The sequence below is a fragment of the Fundulus heteroclitus genome, unplaced genomic scaffold (genome assembly GCF_011125445.2).
Source record: "Fundulus heteroclitus isolate FHET01 unplaced genomic scaffold, MU-UCD_Fhet_4.1 scaffold_86, whole genome shotgun sequence".
Lineage (NCBI taxonomy): Eukaryota > Metazoa > Chordata > Actinopteri > Cyprinodontiformes > Fundulidae > Fundulus > Fundulus heteroclitus.
The window spans coordinates 817891-840241 of NW_023397318.1; the positions used below are offsets into that span (position 1 = coordinate 817891).

The following is a 22351-nucleotide window of genomic DNA, read 5'->3' on the forward strand; positions in this document are numbered from 1 at the left end:
TGTTATTTCCTCAAATAATGCTTTTGACCTCGGGATTTGGATTGTGAATGGGTTTGAAACACATGCCAAATGTCATCTAAATTAGATAAGCTAATTTGACTCCATTCCATGTTCTTTAAGTCAGATCTGCAGTGAACCAGGATTCATTGAATTATTCTGAGGATGATCACCACTTTGTTTTGTCTTTTGTGTTCTTTTGCATGTACATAGTTCCTTAGCTTGGCTTCTTTTTATCTTCTTTTTACTTAGTAGTTTAGTTAAGCTTCACTAGCCTAGTAGAGAGGATTTGTTGATTGAAATATAGTGTTAATTCAGATAAACAGCATTATATACTGATGTTCTCTGGATGTTGATTTTATTTCTGTTAATAAATTCTTGAACTTGAAGAATTTAAAGAGTTGTCACTCATTTATTATATGTGTGTGCAGAGTTTGCTGTTAAAAGATGGCCAGTGCTTGAATCCTCCTTTTCAACCATTGTCCTGATATCAGCTTAAGAGCTGATATTAACCGTCCGTCCGTCCGTCCGTCCGTCGTCTTCCGATTATCCAGGGTCGGGTAGCGGGGGTAGCAGCTTCAGTAGGGAGGCCCAGATGTCCCTCTCACCAGCCACTTGGGCCAGCTCCTCCGAGGGAATCCCAAGGCGTTCCCAGGCCAGCCGAGAGCCATAGTCCCTCCAGCATGTCCTGGGTCTTCCCCTGGGCCTCCTCCCGGTGGGACGTGCCCAGAACACCTCAACAGGGATGCGTCCAGGAGGCATCCTAACCAGATGCCCGAGCCACCTCAACTGGCTCCTCTCGACATGGAGAAGCAATGTCGAGAGGGATCTCGTTCTTTGGTCATGACCCAAAGCTCATGACCATAGATGAGGGTAGGAATGTAAATCGACCGGTAAATCGAGAGCTTCGCCTTTTGGCTCAGCTCTCTCTTCACCACAACGGATCGGTACAGCGCCCGCTTCACAGCAGATGCTGCACCAATCCGCCTGTCGATCTCCCGCTCCATCTTCCCCTCATTCGTGAACAAGACCCCAAGATACTTGAACCTCTCCACTAGGGGCAGCCCATCCTGCCCAACCTGGAGGAGGCACTCTACCTTTTTCCGGTTCAAGACCATGGTCTCGGATTTTCATCCCAGTCGCTTCGCACTCGGCTGCGAACCTCTCTAGTGAGAGCAGTAGATCACGCCCTGATGAAGCCAATAGGACCACGTCATCCGCAAATAGCAGCGACGCAATCCTAAGGCCACCAAAACGGGTCCCCCCAACACCTTGGCTGCGCCTAGAAATTCTGTACATAAAAGTTCTGAACAGGATCGGTGACAAAGGGCAACCATGGCGGAGTCCAACTCTCGCCGGAAACGAGTCCGACTTACTGCCGGCAATGCGGACCAGACTCTGACACCGGTCATAGAGACCTGACAGCCCTTATTAAAGGGTCCGGTATTCCATACTCCTGGAGTACCCCCCACAGGACCTCTCGGGGGACACGGTCGAATGCCTTCTCCAGATCCACAAAACACATGTAGACTGGTTGGGCAAACTCCCATGCCCCCTCCAGGATCCTGCTGAGGGTGTAGAGCTGATCCAGTGTTCCACGACCAGGACGAAAACCACACTGCTCTTTCTGAATCCGAGATTCGACTATCCGACGGACCCTCCTTTCAAGAACACCGAAATAGACCTTATCAGGGAGGCTTAAGAGTGTGATTCCTCTGTAATTGGAACACACCCTACGGTCTCCCTTTCTAAATAAGGGGACCACCACCCAAGTCTGCCAATCCAGGGGAACTGCCCCCGATGTCCACGCAATGCTGCAGAGCCGCGTTAACCAACACAGCCCCACAACATCCAGAGCCTTAAGGTACTCAGGGCGACTCTCATCCATCTGAGTGGCCTTGCCACCGAGGAGCTTGATATTCACCGGACAATACTTAATTGACAGAGAGTTATTTATTAAACATTAAATAACTTTAAACCGTGTATAATATGCATGACAAGGTTAAACAATTTATAGTTCAATCCTGTAAGGTATCCCCTTTTTAATGTAGTTAATGAAAGCCCCCCAAATCTCCACAAACCTGTTATGATTATCAGAAAAAATTATATTGTATCTTTTCGATATAAATGTTGGATACTATATCATTTAGCCACTTATAAAAGCAGGGCACCACAGATTTCCATTCTCTCAGCATAACTCTATTTATATGTATAAACACCATACAGTTGAAAATTTTCAGACCAAAGGTTTGAGAGCAAAGGGCAAAAAAAAGTTGATGAATCATTGTACCATTATACATTTTAAATTCTTCACATTATGGTGAAACAGAGGAGAAAAATCTATTTAGCTTGGCTTTGGAGTAATGTAGACAGTGAATAACTTTAAAACTGTATTAGCTGCAGTTTGGCATTGATGTAACATGCTTTAACCCCGCCCAAAACTTTCCCCCATAAGTCATCTGAAATAACACTTGTGTCTTTTATCCAGGTCTCTTTGATATGGGTAGAGGGATTTCCTATAATGAAAAAATCAACAAATTGCTAAATAAATGTTTGGATATAGGGGCTTTGAACATAGTCTGGTCAAAGGCCTGCTGTGTGACAAGTGAGCCAACTGCAGAGAATGGCACCTTCTTAGAGTATATAATGTTCAATAATTGTCTGGTATCTGAAAAATAAAATCTTCCTGGGATAAACCTTGTTTGGTCGCTGTTTATTATAGTACCTGCATACTGCTTTAATCGGTTAGCAAAATTTTAGTAACAATATTTTGGCTATTATTCAAGAGGCTTAAATGGTGATCAGTATCATCCCTGTCCCTTTTTAATAGAAGACAAATGTTACAGTTTCTGGAAATGAACCCTCTTTCAATGAAGAATTTATCATGCAGAGCAAAAGAGGGGAAAGCTTATCTGTATGCAATTTATAAAACTCTATGCCAAATCAGTATTGGTTGGTCATTCTGACAGCAAATTTAGACTCTTGACTGAAATATAATTTAGGTTAAAGTACATTTGACGTAGTCAGCAAAATATCGGGTTGCAACTTCTCTGATGCGCACCAGCTTTATGTTGTTCTGAAACATCTGTGTCATACTGTTACCTTAGCACGTAGAACCGTTATGCTCACGGTCTAATTTCAGCATAATTATACCAAAATGTTCTGATGAGAACTTTCCAGGTTGGAGCTGGTGGCTTGTTGTGCTAATTTATCCTATTCACATTACCAGGTATGTTCCATATTATTCAGCCCATCGTGGATGCAACTGGGCAAGTGAATAAGGTGCCTTACCAGATTAAATGTCAGTTTTTAGTCTTGGATTGTGTGAAATAAATTTCTAAATAAATGCAAGTTATAGTCCAGTGTGACATAATATGTTTTTTCTCCTGTTTGACACATTTTTTGACTGATGCAACTTATATTCTGGGGTGACTTATATATATATATATATATATATATATATATATATATATATATATCCCTCAACAAAGTCCAGTGAACATCACAATGGGAGACATCCAACAAAGTCTCTCAGGTATGAAGAAGTGGACAACACCAGACCCGGGTATGATCCATGCCCCCACTGGCTGAAAAAGCTGACTTCTCTTCATGAATGCCTAGCGCCACAAATGAATCAAATGCTGATGAATGGGACCCACCCTGAATTGCTGACAGAGGGCAGAACAGTCTTGATAATGAAAGACCCCCAGGATCTCCTGTCAGGCATCATAGTAGCTAAGATAAGTGGGGACATGGATCAACACATTACAGAGGCCCAGAAAGGTATATGTAAAAACACCAGAGGAGCCAAACACCTGCTGCTGGTTGACAGAACAGTCATCTAAGACTGCAAAAGCAGACAAACAAACTTGTGAACTTCCTGGGTTGATTACAAGAATGCCTACGAGTCAATGCCTCACACATGGATCCTGGAATGCGCGAAGCCATACAAGGTCAGGAGCACTACATTGCAAACTCCATGAGGCTGTGGAATACCAACCATCAGGCCAACTTCAGGCCAAATGCACATATATAAATCAATGGAATACAAATAAATTGAATATACCAAGAAGATGCTCTGGCCCCCTGGTGTTCTGCATATGCCTTCATGAACCCCCCTCAGCCAAGTAATCAACAAGTCTGTCTTCAGTTTAATAAATTAATCCAAATCTCGGCTTGCCTGGCTGAATACTGGGTCCTGCAGAGTTGGTTCCTGATATAAAATTAATTAAAAAATTAGCTGAATTGTGTCATTTTGTCTCAAATAACAATCTTATTGAAAATAGACATCCATTAAAAAAACTACTAAACATGAGCAAAACTAAATTATCAATTAAACAAGAATGGGAAAAGTAAGTAACTATCATTAATATGTTTAAATAAATGTTCAATAACCAAATATATATACACTGCTCAAAAATAAAGGGAAAACTAAAATAACACATCCTAGAATGAATTAAATATTCTTTTTAAATACTTTGTTCATTAAAAGGTTTGAATGTGCTGTCAACAAAATCACACAAAAAATATCAATGGAAATCAATTGTATTAAACCATGGAGGTCTGGGTGTGGGGTCACACTCAAATTAAAGTGAAAAAACACACTATAGGTGGATCCAGCTTTGATGTAATGTCCTTGAAACAAGTCAAAATGAAGCTCAGTAGCGTGTGTGGCCTCCACGTGCCTGTATGACCTCCCTAAAATGCCTGGGCATGCTCCTGATGAGGTGGTGGATGGTCTCCAGAGGGATCTCCTCCCAGACCTGCACTAACGCATCTGCCATCTCCTGGACAGGCTGTGCACAATGCACAATGTGCCGTGCCATTGGTGGATGGAATGAGACATGAAGTCCCAGACGTGCTCAATTGGATTCAGGTCTGAAGAAAGGGCAGGCCAGTCCATAGCATCAATACCTTTGTTTTGCAGGAACTGCTGACACACTCCAGCCACATAAAGTCTAGTATTGTCTTTCATTAGGAAGAGCACAGGCCCAACCGCACTAGCATATGGTCTGACAATGGGTCTAAGGATCTCATCTCTGTACCTAATGGCAGCCAGACTACCTCTGGTGAGAACATGGATGGCTGTGCGGCCCCCCAAAGAAATGCTAACCCACACCATTACTAACCCACTGCCAAACCAGTCATGCTGGAGAATGTTGCAGGCAGCAGGACATTCTCCATTGTGTCTCAAGACTCTCTCCCATGTGCTCAGTGTGAACCTGCTTTCATCTGTGAAGAGCAGAGGGCGCCAGTGGAGTATTTGCCAATCTTGGTGTTCTCTGGCAAATGCCAAACGTCCTGCACATTAGCTGTAAGCATAACCCCCACCTGTGGTTGTGGGGCCCTCATGCCACCCTTCTGGAGTCTGTTTGTGATTGTTTGAGCAGACACATGGTCCTTTCTGTACCAGAAAGTCCTGCTTCCTTCTTGCTGTAATAACATTGAGATAGGTTAGTTCACTGCCAGGTTTTCAGATGAGAAGATAAATGATTTCCTACTGTTCTCCAAAAAATCTTCCATTGGTCTGCAGGAGCAGGAGGGGTTGCGGGGAGGGTGGGGGTGATGGTAGCTAAACTTTCTGATTACAAGACAATAACTTATTTCTTACTGCTCCAAAATAGCAAAATAACACAAAACAACACTGGTTTAAAACAGCAGTTGTATTGGGGAAGTGTAAATGATATAAACACTTCATATAAGGCTTTCTAGACTATCCAATTTACAGTACAAGTAACAAATCTATTGTGCTGCTGGAGTGGGAGGAGGTGAGAAGTGTTATGGGAATATTATTCTGATGCCAACTCGGACCGGAGATGCTAGGACACACAGAAGGCTCTGCTGAGGAACTGAAGTACAGGCCAATGCTCTGGTGTTACTATGCAGATAATGAATGTCTGGGATATGACCGCCTCTGTTGTTATCTAACGGTACGGCTGTGGGGTATTTAGGGCAGCTGAGGAGGAAGACCGGCAGAAACAGGCGGACAGCCTGGTGCAGTGGATTAATATCAATAAATGTAGTGGATTAATATCTCACAATGCATGTATTTTTGTCACAATAATTGAAGGGTGTGCTAACATATCTCACAATTAATATATTCTTGTCACAATGATTAAAGGTGTGCTGTAACTATACCTAAGAAAGAATGTGTGTGTGTCACTCCTGAGGTAAAGATAAGAGATAGGGGACATCAAACAAACGAAGGCAAGACATCTGGACCAAAGAGTATGCCATGTGCAATGTAAACGGAACATGTATGGTACAAAAGGTTGCAATGTAAACAGAAAGCGTATGGTCCATGTTTGGTAAAGATAATGATGTGTACCCATATCGGAAATGGGTGGTGATGTGTGACCATGTTTGGAATAAGTAGTAACTTGTAACCATGTTTTTAAAAATATGCACCCTCGGGAGGTTTCCACGGATATGTAATAAAATAACAAAGATATCCGTGGAAAAGTAATTGAAAATACGCAATAAAGAGGAGGGGCTCGGGGAGGAGCCCCCAAGACCCAGAGAATGTATATAAGCAGACCACTTTCTGTATGTTGTTAGATGTTGTCCGGAGAGCATCTCATGTGTGGTTGTTTTGTATTGTTGCAATAAACCACTCTGGACCGAAATTCAGCTACTTCTGCTCACTTTTTTGACCACTGTTGGATATTTTAACTGCCTTACCAAGAACTTAGAATTTTTGAAGGACTTAGTACAAATCATACGTCGTTTGAAGGACATCCACGACACTGGCAGCGGGACCGAAGGTTGCGATTACTTCCCATCTATGTGATCTCTGCTCTGTTTCTCAAAAAAAGTGCTGGAACTTCATCACTCCATCGTTTCCCTATTCAATAACTCTAGGAAGTCAGTTATTGTTTAGAATTCCTTCTACAGGAAGCTAATCACAACACGATAAATTATTACCTACAGCTCTTCAAAAATAGCAAAAATACCATAAAAGATATAATAAGATAAGATAAGATAAGATAAGATAGGCTTTATTGATCTCACATTGGAGAAATTCACATGTCACATCGGCTCAGTAATCAGTAATCAGAAGAAGGTGCCAAAAGTAGGACAAGGTGCATCAGGTATATACAGTGTGTCCTCGTTGATACAGTGGATCAAAAATAAGTAGATAAAAAAATAAGAATAAAAACATACAAAATAGAAATAAGGCAGAGGATATCTTATGTACATTCACGGTGACTTATGTACATGTGTATTGACATATATTCAGGTGTAATAGCAGCAGAAGTCACTTCTTTCAGGATTATTGCACAATGTATTAAATAGAATTGCACATTAGATATTGCACGTAGGTTATTACAGTTACAGTTATAGTTAGTTGTGGTTACAGTTATAATTACAGTTATTGTTACAGTTTTTGTGCAGCATTGTATAATCTGATGGCAGCAGGAATGAATGATCTGCGGTAGCGCTCCTTTTTACAGACAAGATGTCTAAGTCTGGCACTAAAGGAGCTGCTCAGCTCCTCTACAGTCTGGTGCAGGGGGCGGAAGGTGTTGTCCATGATGGATTTGAGCTTGGACAACACCCTCCTCTCAGCCACTTCCTCCACAGAGTCCAGAGTGCAGCCCCGGACAAAAGTGGCCTTCCTCACCAGCTTATTAAGCCTCTTTCTGTCCCGCTCTGCGCTGCCAGGGGCCCAGCAGACGACAGCGTAGAGGAGTGCTGAGGCCACCACAGAGTCATAAAAGGTCTTAAAAACAACACAGTTGTAAATCATTAGTTGTATTGGAAAGGTATAAATGATATTACCACTTCATAAAAGGCTTTTTAGAGCATCCAGCCGACAGTAAAAGTGACGGTAGCTTTGGGAAGCAGCAACAGGGGAGGGATGAGTGAAGCAAAATTTTATGATCGCAACAAGACAAATATACAGCTCTTCAAAAATAGCAAAGTACCATAAAACAACACAATTGTAAAACATCGGTTGTATTGGAAAGGTATAAATGATATTACCACTTCATAAAAGGCTTTTTTAGAGCATCCAGCCGACAGTAAAAGTGACGGTAGCTTTGGGAAGCAGCAAAAGGGGAGGGATGAGTGAAGCAAAATTTTATGATCGCAACAAGACAAATATACAGCTCTTCAAAAATAGCAAAGTACCATAAAACAACACAATTGTAAAACATCGGTTGTATTGGAAAGGTATAAATTATATTACCACTTCATAAAACCTTTTTTAGATCATCCAACCGACGGTAAAACTGACAGTAGCTTTGTGCTGCAGCAGTTGGGGGAGGAGAGGTGAAGCCAAACTTATGTTTACGAGAAAATATGTTATTACCTACAGCTCTCCAAAAATAGGGGCATAACATAACATTTGTCATTCATGACTAACTAACTACAGTCGACATGTAAGATAAAGTTACTGGAAATAAAGAGTAACCGTACTACTTACTCATGAACCGAGTCCAGAATCAGCTGCTCCTCGTCTTCATCTTCTTCAAAACTGATGCAAGAGTCAGAAGCTTCCTCTCCCTCATAATTTTTTCCAAAGGCTCCTGAATGGTAAATTTCCTCTTCTGTGCCATCACGACTGCAGATGTTCTCCGAAACATCCACATCACCGAAGAGATAAGAAAAACAACAAGCCACCTGTATCTGCTGTGTGTGTAAAGTGACACATGCGGTAAGCAGCTCTGAGTTGTACAGTCTCCATTACACATGGCCATTACGTCACCAAGACACATTGGACAAAGACATGCTATACCTTGTTGGGAAAGCCAGAGTCTCTAGTTTCCAATGATACCAGCCATGGGGAGATTGGGCAGAGCATGTGTGCGCAGTGAAGCTTTTTTGCAGTCAGCAGTTTTTGATAGACATTTAAATGTCATGTTTTCGTATTTCATGAATTGGCGCTATATAAAAAAATTAATTGAATTGAATTTAATTTGTGTTTAAAGTGCTGTAAAACCAAAAATATGTTTTAAAAAACTGGTGACTGGTTTTAGAAACTTTAAAGCCTCTTTTAGAAGGATTTAGAAAAAAAGTGATTTTTTTTTTTTAACCTAACCTTAAAGCCGGACAAAAAAGGGCCGTAGAGCAGGTAGGATGGTCTTGTGGATGTGACTTGGGGATTTTAAGTTCTGATCTGAAATAAAAAAAACAGGTTTGTAAACAAACCTTTAAGTTTAATTGGAATATTTATTTTTTTGAATAATAAAAAGACAAAATTCCCTCCATTTGGTACTACCGACTTTTGATCATCAAACATGTAAAATATTAAATTGTATTTTATAATATCTCTACAGTTAAACTCTACAGTAACTGAGCGCAACAGTAACGTTCCTGATATACAGTTGTCTCTGAAAGATGTCACCTACATTTTGCAAAAAGCTCTCTTTGGCATAAAGACGAAGTGCAGCACAAATAACTTGTTCAGAAGTGAGAGGGTCCCCTCGATGTGTTATATGAGGGATGTGCAGGCTGAGAATATTAAAGGTATACTATGCAACCGGGGTTGATTTTCCAGCGAGGCTCCCCCCAGAGGGCGAAAGTAAAAGTTCACTGTCATAAAGATGCTCAGCTGTTCTGGTTTCTCCGTCAAGCCAGGCACGGTTGTTTTGAGCTTAGCAGACAAGCAAACGCAACGAAAAGTCGAAAAAACGGCAGTACAAACAATGACTAACACAGTGAAAGTATGAACATCAGGGTTTCCCGCAGTGCTATCTTGTTATCAGTGCTAACTCACGCTACCGCCTCGCCAACATTCAAAAAAAAAAAAAAAAAATAACACGCGGTTCTTTGTTGTTGCTTTCGCGCGTGCATATAGTGAATGGCAGGGCAAAAACACATGGAGTTCTCGCCGTAAAGCAAGACCGACTCTCGCAGTCTTGCACGAGACTTCTGAGCCTCTGGGTGCGGGCCGAGGGCTCTTGCAATTGCAAGTACGGTAATTCCCCCACAGACCACCAGGGCGGCTGAGAAAACTTTTGTTTCACCTGAAATGACTCATTTAATCATCCAAAACAGTATGGAACACATTAATTAACTGAAAAATGTTGCATAGTATGCCTTTAAGATAAAGGAAATATATTGAGGAAACTTTTTATTGCCGAGAATTTCTGCTACATGTATTTGATCGTGGCGCACCACCACACCTAAATAAAAGCCCCCACACCTTCGGAATCAATTCAAAAATATGTTAAAAAAAGCATAAAGCATATGATATAGCATAGCTGCTTTATATTTGTGTGCTTATTCTACTAATAATCAGAGTTTAAAATTAATTTAAATATCGGGAAATGTAAAAATTTACTTTTGAAAAACCAACTTCTCCGGCTCCTGCCTGCCTCGCCGTGATGCTGCTAATGAATGAAGCTACTGGTGGCTACTGGGCTGCTCTGCTCTCAGTAGAGAAGGAAAACTAGAGGTGACAGTCCAGTGTTTCCTACTTAGTGACTCATATTTGGGGACTTTTCAGAGCCCTTTGTTTTTGCCAATTTAGCAGCTTCACCTGAAAGTAGCAATGTGCCTACCATCACTGTCTCATGACAACTGCCAGAGCTGTTTGGGGTCCTCCTATTCCCTAAGCGTTGTCTCACAGGCAGCTGCTGTGTGAGTTTTGTGAAAGGCAAGTTACCCTGGAACTTACTCTGGGTATTCACTAACCCGACTTTGTGAAACGGTGCCCTGGCGGGGCTTATGACCACAACATTGTAACCCACGGCAGCAGTGCTATATCCAGGGCTGTTGGTGTCTGATACAGCGGCATACCAGCTAGGTGGAGCAGCAGATCTTTCTTCTGAAGCTTCCCCAGGGGGTTCACAGTCAACATTAGATGATGGGACAGCAGCTGCAGTTTGCTTAACTTCAAAAATAATGTTTTCAATTATAGTGTTTCATTGTCTGTAAAACTTTATGGCAAACAAAGCACACTGGGATGTTTTGACCAGAGTGGAAGCTGCATTTCCTGGCACAGGAACTTTATCAAGCATGGCACGCAGAGACATTTCTTCAGGAATATTTAGAACAGGGGTGATTTTGACATTTCTTTTCAAACTACTTTTATTCTGTTAATAACCTACTGTGTTAGCTGTAATTTATTGACTGTAAGTGAAAATAAATAAATCCACAAAAGAAAAAAAGAAAAATAAAGATTCAATAGCCGACTAACGTCTATTACAGCTACATTTATTATGCTCAGGGACCACGGCCTATGAGAAAGTGATACATTCTCTTTGTATGAACTTTGAGCAGGAAAGATGAGCTGATGGTTCATTTGAGTGGAACAATGTAGAGTTCTGCTTTGTTAAAACAATTCCAAAAACAAATAAAATAGTCATAGTTAGAATTAATGCAAATGCAATTTTAGAAACATTTACATCACTTTCACATTAGTGAAAACTGAGAATCCTGTCGTTGTTTATATTCAAGACCATGCCGGTCTGCTTTGCATTACTGTCCACATTCCAAGTGAAACACATTCCCAGTGTGACCCAACAGAGTAACTATTATTATGTTCATAATACACTTAAATACAACATTTAATAGTCATGAAAGAGAAATTTGATTATTAAGAATTTTCAAACCCAATAGATTTTTTTTTATAACAATTCTGTAGAACAATTCTGTAAACCGGGCAATCTGCTGTCACCACTTAAGATGAAAAAAAATATTTTACTGGATGGATAAAATATAAGAAAAAGGCTGCAAAACAACAAAAAGACAGGGACAAAGTGGCACAGGAGGAAGAAAACACAACTACATACAAACAGGAGAAGGTAGCAGTAGGAAACAGATGACTGATAAGGCTGGAGGAACAGTGCAGGGAGTAGAAGGCAGATTTGGTCCAACATGTCACAAACAATATCTGTCAATAAAGACAATAAAGACAGCAGCTCAGCTGAACTATTGTAGAATAGGTCCCTTTGAAAGGTAATGCTTATATTTCCTTATTGAACTAAGCCATTTTTAATGTAACTTATATTGATGTTCTCAGTTAAATTTTCTGATAAACCCATTGAAATGTTCATCTATAAAAAAAAGTTATTAGTTCTCTGTTGATAAAAAATAACACTATAGTTGTGACCACATAGTTTCTAATGTACACATGAAATAGTGCTTCAATAATTTGAGATAATCCATTATCCCCATGAAGGCTGTAGCTTCACTGAATAAATCTCCAGTTAAAACCAGTAAAATCACCTAATCTTCTCAAATTTGAAATCCTCTGACAGCTGCACAGTAGAGAGACGGATAGCCTTCAACTCTAGCTGGCAGCATTTCAAAGATCTTTTGGTTCTCCAAGTTATGTATGTGAATATCAGCCTAGTTGTCATGATTTGTCTTAGGATGAACCCGGACACAGCACGCACACACAGAGCTAGTTCTTAAAGTGAGTTTACTGAACAGGATGGAAAATAGATGACGAGAGGAACCAGAGTCTTTTACGGACGGAGATGAAGGGTGCAGAAGCTGGCTGACAGGAGGAGTATGGAATGACTGACCAGGAGGAAACTCAGGAGCGGAGGACTTGAAACCGTGGAATAGCTGCGGAACTTGAGACTGTGGAACCGCTGCAGAGATAGAGACCGTGGAGCAGCTGCAGAATTAGAGACCATGGAGCAGATGCAGAACTTGAGAACGGGGAGCAGCTGCGGGAACTTGAGAACGTGGAACAGCTCAGGAACTTCAGAACGTGGAAGAGCTGCGGGAACTTGAGAACGAGGAACAGCTGCGGGAACTTGAGAACGTGGAACAGCTGCGGGAACTTGAGAACATGGAACAGCTCAGGAACTTGAGAACGTGGAACAGCTCAGGAACTTGAGAACGTGGAACAGCACAGGAGACGTGGACAGGAGTTGAGAATTTCCGTTGGAACAGAGCTGAGCAGAGTCTTAGGGAATGACTTGAACAAAAACCAAGTTGAAGTAATGTCTTCAGGCTGACTGCAACAAAAACTGAGCTGACACAGGATTCTGAGAGAGACTGAGCAGTAGTGAACACTACGGACCGGCGACGAGAGCAGAATGAGGTGAGTTTATAAAGAGGAGAACACAGGTGGCAACAGATCAGAAGTAATTGCAGCCTGACATGTGGAACCAATCAGACTGCGCAGGGAAGAGAGAGGGAGGGAGGCTCAGCATGCACCCAACAAGCTGCATCCTGAGAGTCACAGACTATTTCAGACACTTCCCTCTGGCAGGAGGCTGCGATCCATCAGGACCAAAACATCACGCTACAAGAACAGTTTCTTCCCATCCGCTACCGCCCTTATCAACAAGGCCAAGAGCCGCCCGTGACACTGGACACTTCCTCTCCCCCGTTCAGGACTAACAAGCTTCTGCGTTACATAAACGCACAGTCTACTGTGTGTATATAGCTTCTGTATATCTGTATCTGTATATATATATCTATTCTTTTTTATTTTGTTTTGTCTGCACCATCAAAACGAACTCAAATTCCTTGTAAGTGCAAACCGACTAGGCAATAAACTTGATTCTGATTCTGATAAACCATTAAAAGTGCCGTTTCAGTGCTCGACGTAGCTAAAAACCAGATTGAATTTTTTTCTAAAATATTATTTGCTTCCGAATGAATCTGAATTGGCATAAAACTTACTTTTCCAGTATTTTAGATAAAAAAGGCCATTTTGAAATTAGCCAATAATTTGCCAAGACTTTGTGATCCCAAAAAGGTTTGCCTTTTTAAGCAATGGCTGGACAGCACCATTTAAAAAAAACCTGGGACACAGCCTGCAGACAACAAGGAGTTTACAATTCCTAATAAATAAGGCCCAATCACACCAAAAGTATCTTTAAGCAAATTTGGTGGATGACAATGAAGTGGATAATTAGAGGATCTTAACTTATGTTAGACATAAAATACATCATAGAGAGAAACAGGTTCAAACATCTAAAAAGAGAAAGCAGAGTTCATGACGTAATTTACAATTAAGTTCGAATTTAGAGTCTCTAAAAGCAAAGATCATATCTACAAAAACTTTTTGGAAGCTGTCACACCAAGTTTGTGAAAATACAGCACTACTAGATTCAACAGGATTCACAAGTCAATTTAAAACATTAAACAGGATTTGGGGTCTGTTACTATTTATGGATATCATGTTTGTCATATACTCAGCTTTTGCACACTTTACTGTTCTCTGATAATTTGTCAAGTAGTTCCTTAAAATGTCCAGAGAAACATGAAGTCTGTTCTTTTTCCACCTCCTCTCTGCTCGTCTGCAATTTCGACTGAGAGCACGAGTGGAGCCATTCAACCACAGCTCAGATGCAAACTTAATCTTTTGGATTTTCAGACAAGCCAGAACATCTAAAATGGAGGTGCATGTGGAATTCAACATGCCTGTAGTCACCTCAACAGAACTGAGAGATAGGCCCAGTGGAGGAACAAGGGAAATAAAAGCATCAGAGAATTTATCTGCTGTTGGAGAGTTAATTATGCACCGTGCATGCGTCAGGGAGCATGATTTAAATGGAGCAGAAGGCAGGTTTATTGTAAACAAAACAGGCAGATGGTGCGATATTTGCATACTACAAATATCATCAATACAAAGATCCAAGCTATATGACTTGATCATCACTAAGGCCCTAAACATTTCCAAAGCCAATGTAACTGATGTTGCCCTGTCTGATCACTTTTACTTTTGAAAGCATAATTTCCAATGGCTCATTTAGCCAAAGGAACTTCATAATAAAACACATCGTTAAGGACAATGTCACCGAAACGTTTATCAAAGCTCACTCTTCTACTTCAACCTTTTGCAGTAACTCAGTAGATGAACTAGTAGATAACATCAACTAGAACTGATCTTGACAAAATGTCCCAATTCAGCCAAAAAAACTACAAAAGCTTCGAAGAAATTGTTCACCAGCTAAGTTCCTCCTTGTACTGCTTTGATGTTCTACCCGCAGCTTTCTTTAACAAAGTTTAGTCTGTTATAATGTTTGATTTTACTCGGCTAATAAACACGTCCCTTCTGTGTGGTGTTATCTCCCAGTCCCTAAAAACAGCAATTATCAAACCACTGTTGAAAAAGAAAGATTTAGACAAATTACTACTGCAGAAAACTGGGTTGGCCTTTCTGGTACAGCAATCAACTGGTTTCAACCCTACTTAAAGGACAGGGACTTTTTTGTGTCAGTAGGTAACTTTACCTCAGCGCTGACAAAAATTACATTTGGGGTTCCACAAGGAGCCATCTTGGGTCCCCTCCGATTCAATATCTACATGCTCCCTCAAACTCATATCATAAAAAACAACATCAGCTACCATAACTATGCAGACGACACACAGCTCTATATCACCATGTCACCAGGTAACTATGAACCCACTCAAGCACTGGGTAAATGCTTAGAAGAAATCAATGTATGGATGTGCCAAAATTTTCTTCAATTGAATAGAAACAAAACTGAAGTAATAATTTTTGGACTAATAAAGGAGAGATCAAGAGTTAGCACACAGCGTCAGTCACTTCAGCTAGAAACCACGTTTAAGGCCTGAAATCTGGGTGTAGTGATGGACAACAACTGCAACAGCTTTTTCCCTGTTACCATCAGACTGTTAAACTGTTGAACTGTAAACTGGACTCTGCATCACATTTTCATCTTTACTCGGCATTACCAACGTTGCCAAACGTCTATTATCCATTTATATAGTACACAACTCAATGTTTACTGCATTTTTGCACATATTATTTGCACTGAATGATACTTTTGCATACAAATGCCTTTTTGCAACATTGTTTTTGGACATAAACAATGGTTGAACATTCTTTGCACACTGTTCTTGCACACTGTTTTTCTCCTGCATTGTTTCATCTGATCAATGCTGCACTTTATATTGTAATGTTGCCTTATTCCACCTGCTATCCCATTACACTGTCGTAAGATGTATGCAACGAAATTTTGTTCTGTATGCACTCTTTATATACAAAATGACAAAGTTGTCTAAGCCTAACTCTGACCTGAACCTCCAAAAGCATCTAGAGACAATTACAAGGTCGGCCTTTTATCACCTGAAGAATATTTCCAACATTAAAGGACTAATGTCTCAACAGGATCTGGAAAAACTAATTAATGCGTTTATTTTTAGTCAAATTGATTACTGCAACGGTGTTTTCACAGGTCTGCCTAAAAAGTCGTTCAGACAGCTGCAACGGATCCAGAATGCTGCTGCCAGTGTCCTCATTAAGACTAAGAAAGTAGAGCACATCACCCCAGTTCTGAAGTCCTTACACTGGCTCCCTGTATCTTAGAGAATAGATTTCAAAATACTCCTGTAAGTCTATAAATCCTTAACACCTAAATGTATCACAGATTTGTTATCAGTGTATAAACCCTCTAGCCTCGTGAGACCATCCTGATCTCGCGAGCTTTCAAGGTTTCACTCGCAGATCAGTCTGGCTACTCTCCGTTAAAGAAAATTTGGAGCCGTTCACCAAACGAACGTCCAATCAGCGTTGGCTTTGAGGCGGGTTGAGGTGTGACGCAACGGGAAGCGCGTCAGTTCAGTCTAAAGAACATGGCGGCTTCAGCCGATGAAACTAGCGTTAGCGTGGCTATCGAGCAAGTTTTATCGGAATTACAGAGTATTTATTTGCTGAGCTAACGAGCCTTTACCTGCAGCAGCAAGAGTAGCTTGGCTTGTGGTTGTGTTTTCGTCGTCGCTCGTAACAGAGCCACGACGAATCTGATTGGTTCATTTGGCCCGTCTATCACCAACATAGGCCAATCAGCTAACCAGTATTTTCGCCCCTTCCCAAAGTTACTTCAACAGAAGGTTTCCAGATGGATATGCGGAGCAAATCTATCTGGCGGAGTCAGGTAATAAACCCTCCAGACCACTAAGGTCTTCTGGCTCCAGCCTACTCTGCATACCTAGAACCAGAACTAAACAATGAGAACCAGCATTTAGTTCCTATGCTCCACTTATCTGGAGCAAACTTCCAGAAAACTGTAAAAGTGCTGAAAGCCTGTGTTATTTTAAATGAAGATTAAAAACACATTTGTTTAGGATTGCCTTTTACTGTTTTAGATAAACTGTTAACTAAACATCTTTAGTTTAAGTTGGTAGTCCAACAGTTTTTAAAATCATTAATATTTCCTTTTAGTTTCCATTTTCCCATGTTTATTTTTTTAATTTTCCACATTTTATTCAAACTTGCTTTTATTCTGTTTTTATTTTTCCAATGTTTTAATCAGGTAAAGCACTTTGTTTTGTCCTTGTACTGAAATGTGCTATACAAATAAATATGCCTTGCCTAATAACATGTTATGGTGGAGCCAGACTGTAAATGACAATTAGAGCACAAAAATGTAGGAACCTGTAGCAACCTAACCTGCTGATGTAGTTGATCAGACAGATATTGTACAGGGCTGCTGAATACATTTGAAAAGACCAGCTCCTTGTTTACAATGTAAAACAAATATTTTCCGTATGTGCCAGATCCATATTTGTTTTAAAACTAAATGTTGTATAGAACATCATTTTTTTACCCTGCAATAATAAAGTAAATGTATCTGTATCACAATTTATACTATATAATTTATAATTACAATACAAAAAAATAATAGCAATCAAAGACACATACTTCCTTACTCATACCCAATGTTATCTTTCCTGCTGTTTTTCCAAACTGGGGAGTGACACTTTCAAATTAAATGTTTTTCAAAACAAAGGCTGAATTATCCCCTTCTTCCAGTCAGGATTGCAGAAAAGATCATTGGTGCCAACCTGCCTTCCATTCAGGACCTGTACATTTCAAGTCTAGTCAGGAAACGTGATATAAACATCACTGCAGATCCATCTCACCCTGGTCACAACATCTTCTCACATGTTCCAATTTTTTCCCTCTAGGCGCTACAGAGCACTGTATACCAAAACCAACTGACCCAGGAACAGTTTCTTCCCACAAGCCATCACTCTAAATAAACAGCTTAATCTAACTTGGCGTCAAAAACCAAACAAACAAAAAGGAAACTCCTGTGCAGTGACCCAGTAACTCTGCTTCAGCCACCTGTTTACTGGCTACCACTTACTGTCAGGATACAGCTTGTAGGCTTCATGCTGAGCCTCCCTGCCTCTCTCCCTTCCCTGTGCAGCCTGATTGGTTCCACCTGTCAGGCTGCAATTATCTCTGATTTGTTTTCACCACTATATGTACCCACCTCAGTCTGTTCTCGTTGCCGGTCCGTAGTGGTCAATTCCTGCTCAGTCTCAGCCAAAAATCCTGTGTCAGCTCTGTTTTTGCTCAGTCACAGCCAGAGACCTTGCTTCAGCTCTGTTTTGCTCAGTCACAGCCAGAGACTTTTCTTCAGCTCTGTTCCAGCTCAGTCACAGCCTGAAGCTCCGTTCCAGCCTTGGCTCCAGTCATCGGCTCCAGTCCTCGGCTCTGCCTCGGCTCCAGTCCTCGGAGCGGCCTTGGCTCCAGTCATCGGCGCTGCCTTGGCTCCAGTCATTGGCGCTGCCTCGGCTCCCAGTCTTCGGCTCTGTCACTCTGCCTCGGCTTCCAGTCTTCGGCTCAGGCAGTCCGCCCAGATCTCCAGCCACCCACTCCGACGCTCTGCTTCTTGTTTCCTGTGTCTCGTCTTGGTCTTCTGTGAAGTCATCAGGTCCTGGTCAGTTTCTCTCCGCTCTACTCCTGTCAGCCAGCTTCTGCACCCAACAACTCTGGAAAAAGACTTTGGTTTTTTCATGTCATTCCACACCCAACTGTAAAATAAACATTCTTAATATCCAACCCTGTGTGTGCGGGCTATGTCTGGGTTCATCCTCGAAAAATATCATGACACTTACCAGTTGTTTATCTCTTTTAACAATGCTAGTGCTGTTTATACAGTTCATATTGTATACACTGTATACCAAATCCATCTGCATCATGTACATAACACTGTATGTAATACTAATTTATTCCAGCATTCCCCGAACTCATCACACTGTAGACATGTACGTATGTCTGTATGTGCACCTGTACATCCCTTCCACCTCTGACAAGGGTTTAATAATTCACTCCAACATTCTTTACACACTGCCTCAATCCGTCTGCTCTGTTTATAGTGTGTTCATATGTGTTTCCTATACTGCTGAATGTGTTTGATTTTACTGCTTTATTGTGTTATTGTAAGCAAGGATATTGTGAACATTGCACAATCCTGAGTCAAATTCCTCACGTGTACACGTACCTGGCAAATAAAGCTAGTTTTGATTTGTGGTTTTGCCCTATTTAGGGGTGTTGAAAGGTTGTCATAATTAATTGTAATTCATTGCACTAGTACTTGCAAAGGTTTTTGCCACAGTATTAAAAACAGTATAGAGTATCACAAATTTCCTTAGTATTGGTATCAAGTTTTAAAATGTGTGCATCGTGACAACCTTAAATAATATAAATTGAGATTTTTCATTTAAACACTGATAAACATATAACTAGTTTTCAACATGCAATTTTTAAGTAAAATGTAAATCAAAAAGATAGAGCACACAAACAAAGAATTTGACCCACGTTCCCACGTTTTCACTTGCGCATTAATAAGTTATAGGTAATAAAACATCTAAACTGTGGCGCTCCGGTCCAAGAGGTCACGTGATTCGATTTTTGCTGCTCAGCCATTCAGATCGCTGTATTGTCAGCTGAGCGCGTTCAACCGTTCATCATGGCTGCGCCCATAAAGGGTTGTAAACATTTGTTTCCAGATGAAAAAAGCCCAATAATATCATTTTCTGGTGCCAGTTGCAAAGATCTTGATTCATTTTCTAACACGCTTATCCCTGCTGGGTTCGCGAGGGGTGTGGGTGTCTATCTCTAGCTGTCAATGGGCAAGAGGCGGGGTACAACATGGACAGGTCAGCAGTCCATCGCAGGGCAGAAATAGCCCAGACTTTTGCCCTATTTACTGTAATATCACCGAGACCTGCTGCGCTAAGATAACACAGCCAAACGACTTATCCCGAGCAGAATTTGTATCCCCTGCGTCGGGAGCGGATTCAGCTGGAAGAATGAATCCAGTCAACTCCGCCTCATCTCCAAGCTATTAGGCGTGGAAATGAAGACGTTTTACTTTTCTTAACGAAATATAGCAATGGTGTCGTTACATTATTGTTCAGTTAGTGGGTTAAAAATGAAAATGTAACACTTCTTAGTGCTATCATAAGGGATTGCTATGTCGGTTAAAACTCGATTGATCACTCAATATAACACGTTCTGGGAAAGAAAACGGCTCTGTGGTCATTTCCAGATGTGTAACTTTATGTTATTAGATTGTCGCATTGTCTGTCTGCTGAAACCAAAAATCCACCTTCCTGAGTTCATCACAGCCGTCTGCTGGTTCTCTTTTTTCTTTTTCTTTTTTGACCCGCATGAATGGATCATATAAAGCGGATTTCACGTGTGATCAAATGAACACTGAATAAAGGTACAGCCAAAATTATCAGATTTAATAAGATTTTAATTCAACCAAGAACCATATAGAGATAATAACCATATTAAGAAAAGAAGATATGTCGCTTTTAAAAATAGAACAATGTATTAGGAGTTTAAAAAAATCAATTTCATTTTATTAGAATGTGATGTTTAAAAATATTAAGACTTCACAAAGCTGGAGGTTAAAAGTTTTATTGATTTCAAACACTCTCCTGACGCAGGGGATACAAATTCTGGCGGGGATAAATCGTTTGGCTGTGCTATCCTAGCGCAGCAGGTCTTGGTGATATCACAGTAAATTGGGCAAAAGTCTGGACAGTTTCTGCCCTGTGATGGACTGGTGACGTGTCCAGTGTGTACCTTGCCTCTCGCCCATTGACAGCTGGAGATAGACACCGGCACCCCTCGCGAACCCAGCAGGGATAAGCATGTTAGAAAATGAATGATGGATGGTCTGGGCTATTTATTTTTTCCTTGCCATAAAGATCTTTGCCAACTGGCGCCACAAAATGCTATCATTTGACTTTTTTCGTCTGGAAACAAATGTTTACAACACCTTACGGGCGCAGCCAAGATGACGTGGTTGAACACGCTCAGCTGACAATACAGCGATCTGACTGGCTGAGCAGCAGAAATCGAATCACGTGACCTCTGGGACCGGAGCGCAACAGTTTCGATTTTTTATCGGCTATAACTTATTAATGTGCAAGTGAAAACGTGCAAGAAAGCTGCCCCCTGACAGTTTATTCGAAAGGTCATCGTACAGATTCTGGCCCACAGCCTATTTCTCATTCATGTTTTCATTACTCTGTGACCTTTAACATTTTGGGTAATATCATTTGTGTGCAGTGTGAGCATCTGCTAATATGATATTCTGTCTAACTGCCAAGCTATTACATTAGCTTGTAAAATGTAAGTTCATAACTCTTGAAAATACATCAGGCAAAATTATTACAACCCAAACAGTCCTTTGCGATATGAAGTATTGCATACACTGATATTGCGATGACAATATTTGTGATATATTGTGCAGCCTTAACTATTAGTCAGTGACATGGTGGATTGTGGGACGTCAATGGCTCATAACAATCTGTTCTTCTTAGCTTTAGTGCCACAATAATGATCACATCAATGTCTCTCCAAATAAACTCTGTTTTAAATAACTTTGTGTCATTTAGGGAACAAAATAAACCTAACTTACTGTTGACATTTTCTCACTGCTAAGCCAGCTGCTACATTATAAAGAAATTTCTGACAGAAAATATTATCATAAAAGCACTTCTTGTTCCATTCACTCAGAAATTCACCCCTAATAGGTGTAGTTATTACATTCTGAATCTAGTTTATTGCTTTGTAATTTATATCTTAAATTTGAACAGTGTCTCTATTTAGAATTGAGAACAAAGGTTTTATATGTGGATTTAGGAAATGGTTTACCACTATGATTAAACATTCTCCATCTCAAAGTAAGAGTACACGTTAAATACAGTTTTCAACTTATGACTTAATCCATTAGTAAAAAAAAAAAAAAACGAACTTAACCAAATTATCCAAATTTTGGGAAGACTGAATTAACTTTCACAAGTAATAAATGATGAAACCATGAAATCGGTTCTGTAGCAGTAAGTCCTGAGCCATCACTTTGTAAGCTCAAATGGCTAGTTTATGAGGAAGTTATCAGCAACAGTTCATTTACCTGAAGTAGAAAGATATAACACCATAAACCTGTTGGACAGTAAATAGACCAACTGTTTTAGCTTTTTACGGTTACAAATAAATTACACGGACCTTAAAATTTTATTTAAGAAAAAAAGTCACTTGCCACTTGCCTGCTGCATAGTTTAAACTGAAGCATTATTATTACCATTAGTAGGGTTAGGTATCAGACCTAACCATACAGAAATGTAACTGTCAAATGTTTAAAATAGCATAATCTTTAACTAA

The 22351-nt window shown here is 40.5% G+C and overlaps 1 protein-coding gene across 5 annotated transcripts in view; it reads right to left on the minus strand.

Moving 5' to 3' along the window:
* LOC105922056 (gamma-aminobutyric acid receptor subunit rho-1-like) overlaps positions 1-22351 on the minus strand; it is a 92563-nt gene that overhangs the window by 66249 nt on the left and 3963 nt on the right. The window contains exon 2 of one of the 5 annotated variants that reach the window (XM_036134619.1): positions 18159-18660. The exons of 2 other annotated variants lie outside the window; for them this stretch is intronic. The gene's annotated coding sequence lies outside the window, so the exon portion shown is untranslated. Of the gene's footprint in view, positions 1-7779; positions 7948-12476; positions 12736-18158; positions 18661-22351 lie in introns of those variants that run through there. 2 more of the 5 variants (XM_036134622.1, XM_036134623.1) reach the window with 2 other exon arrangements.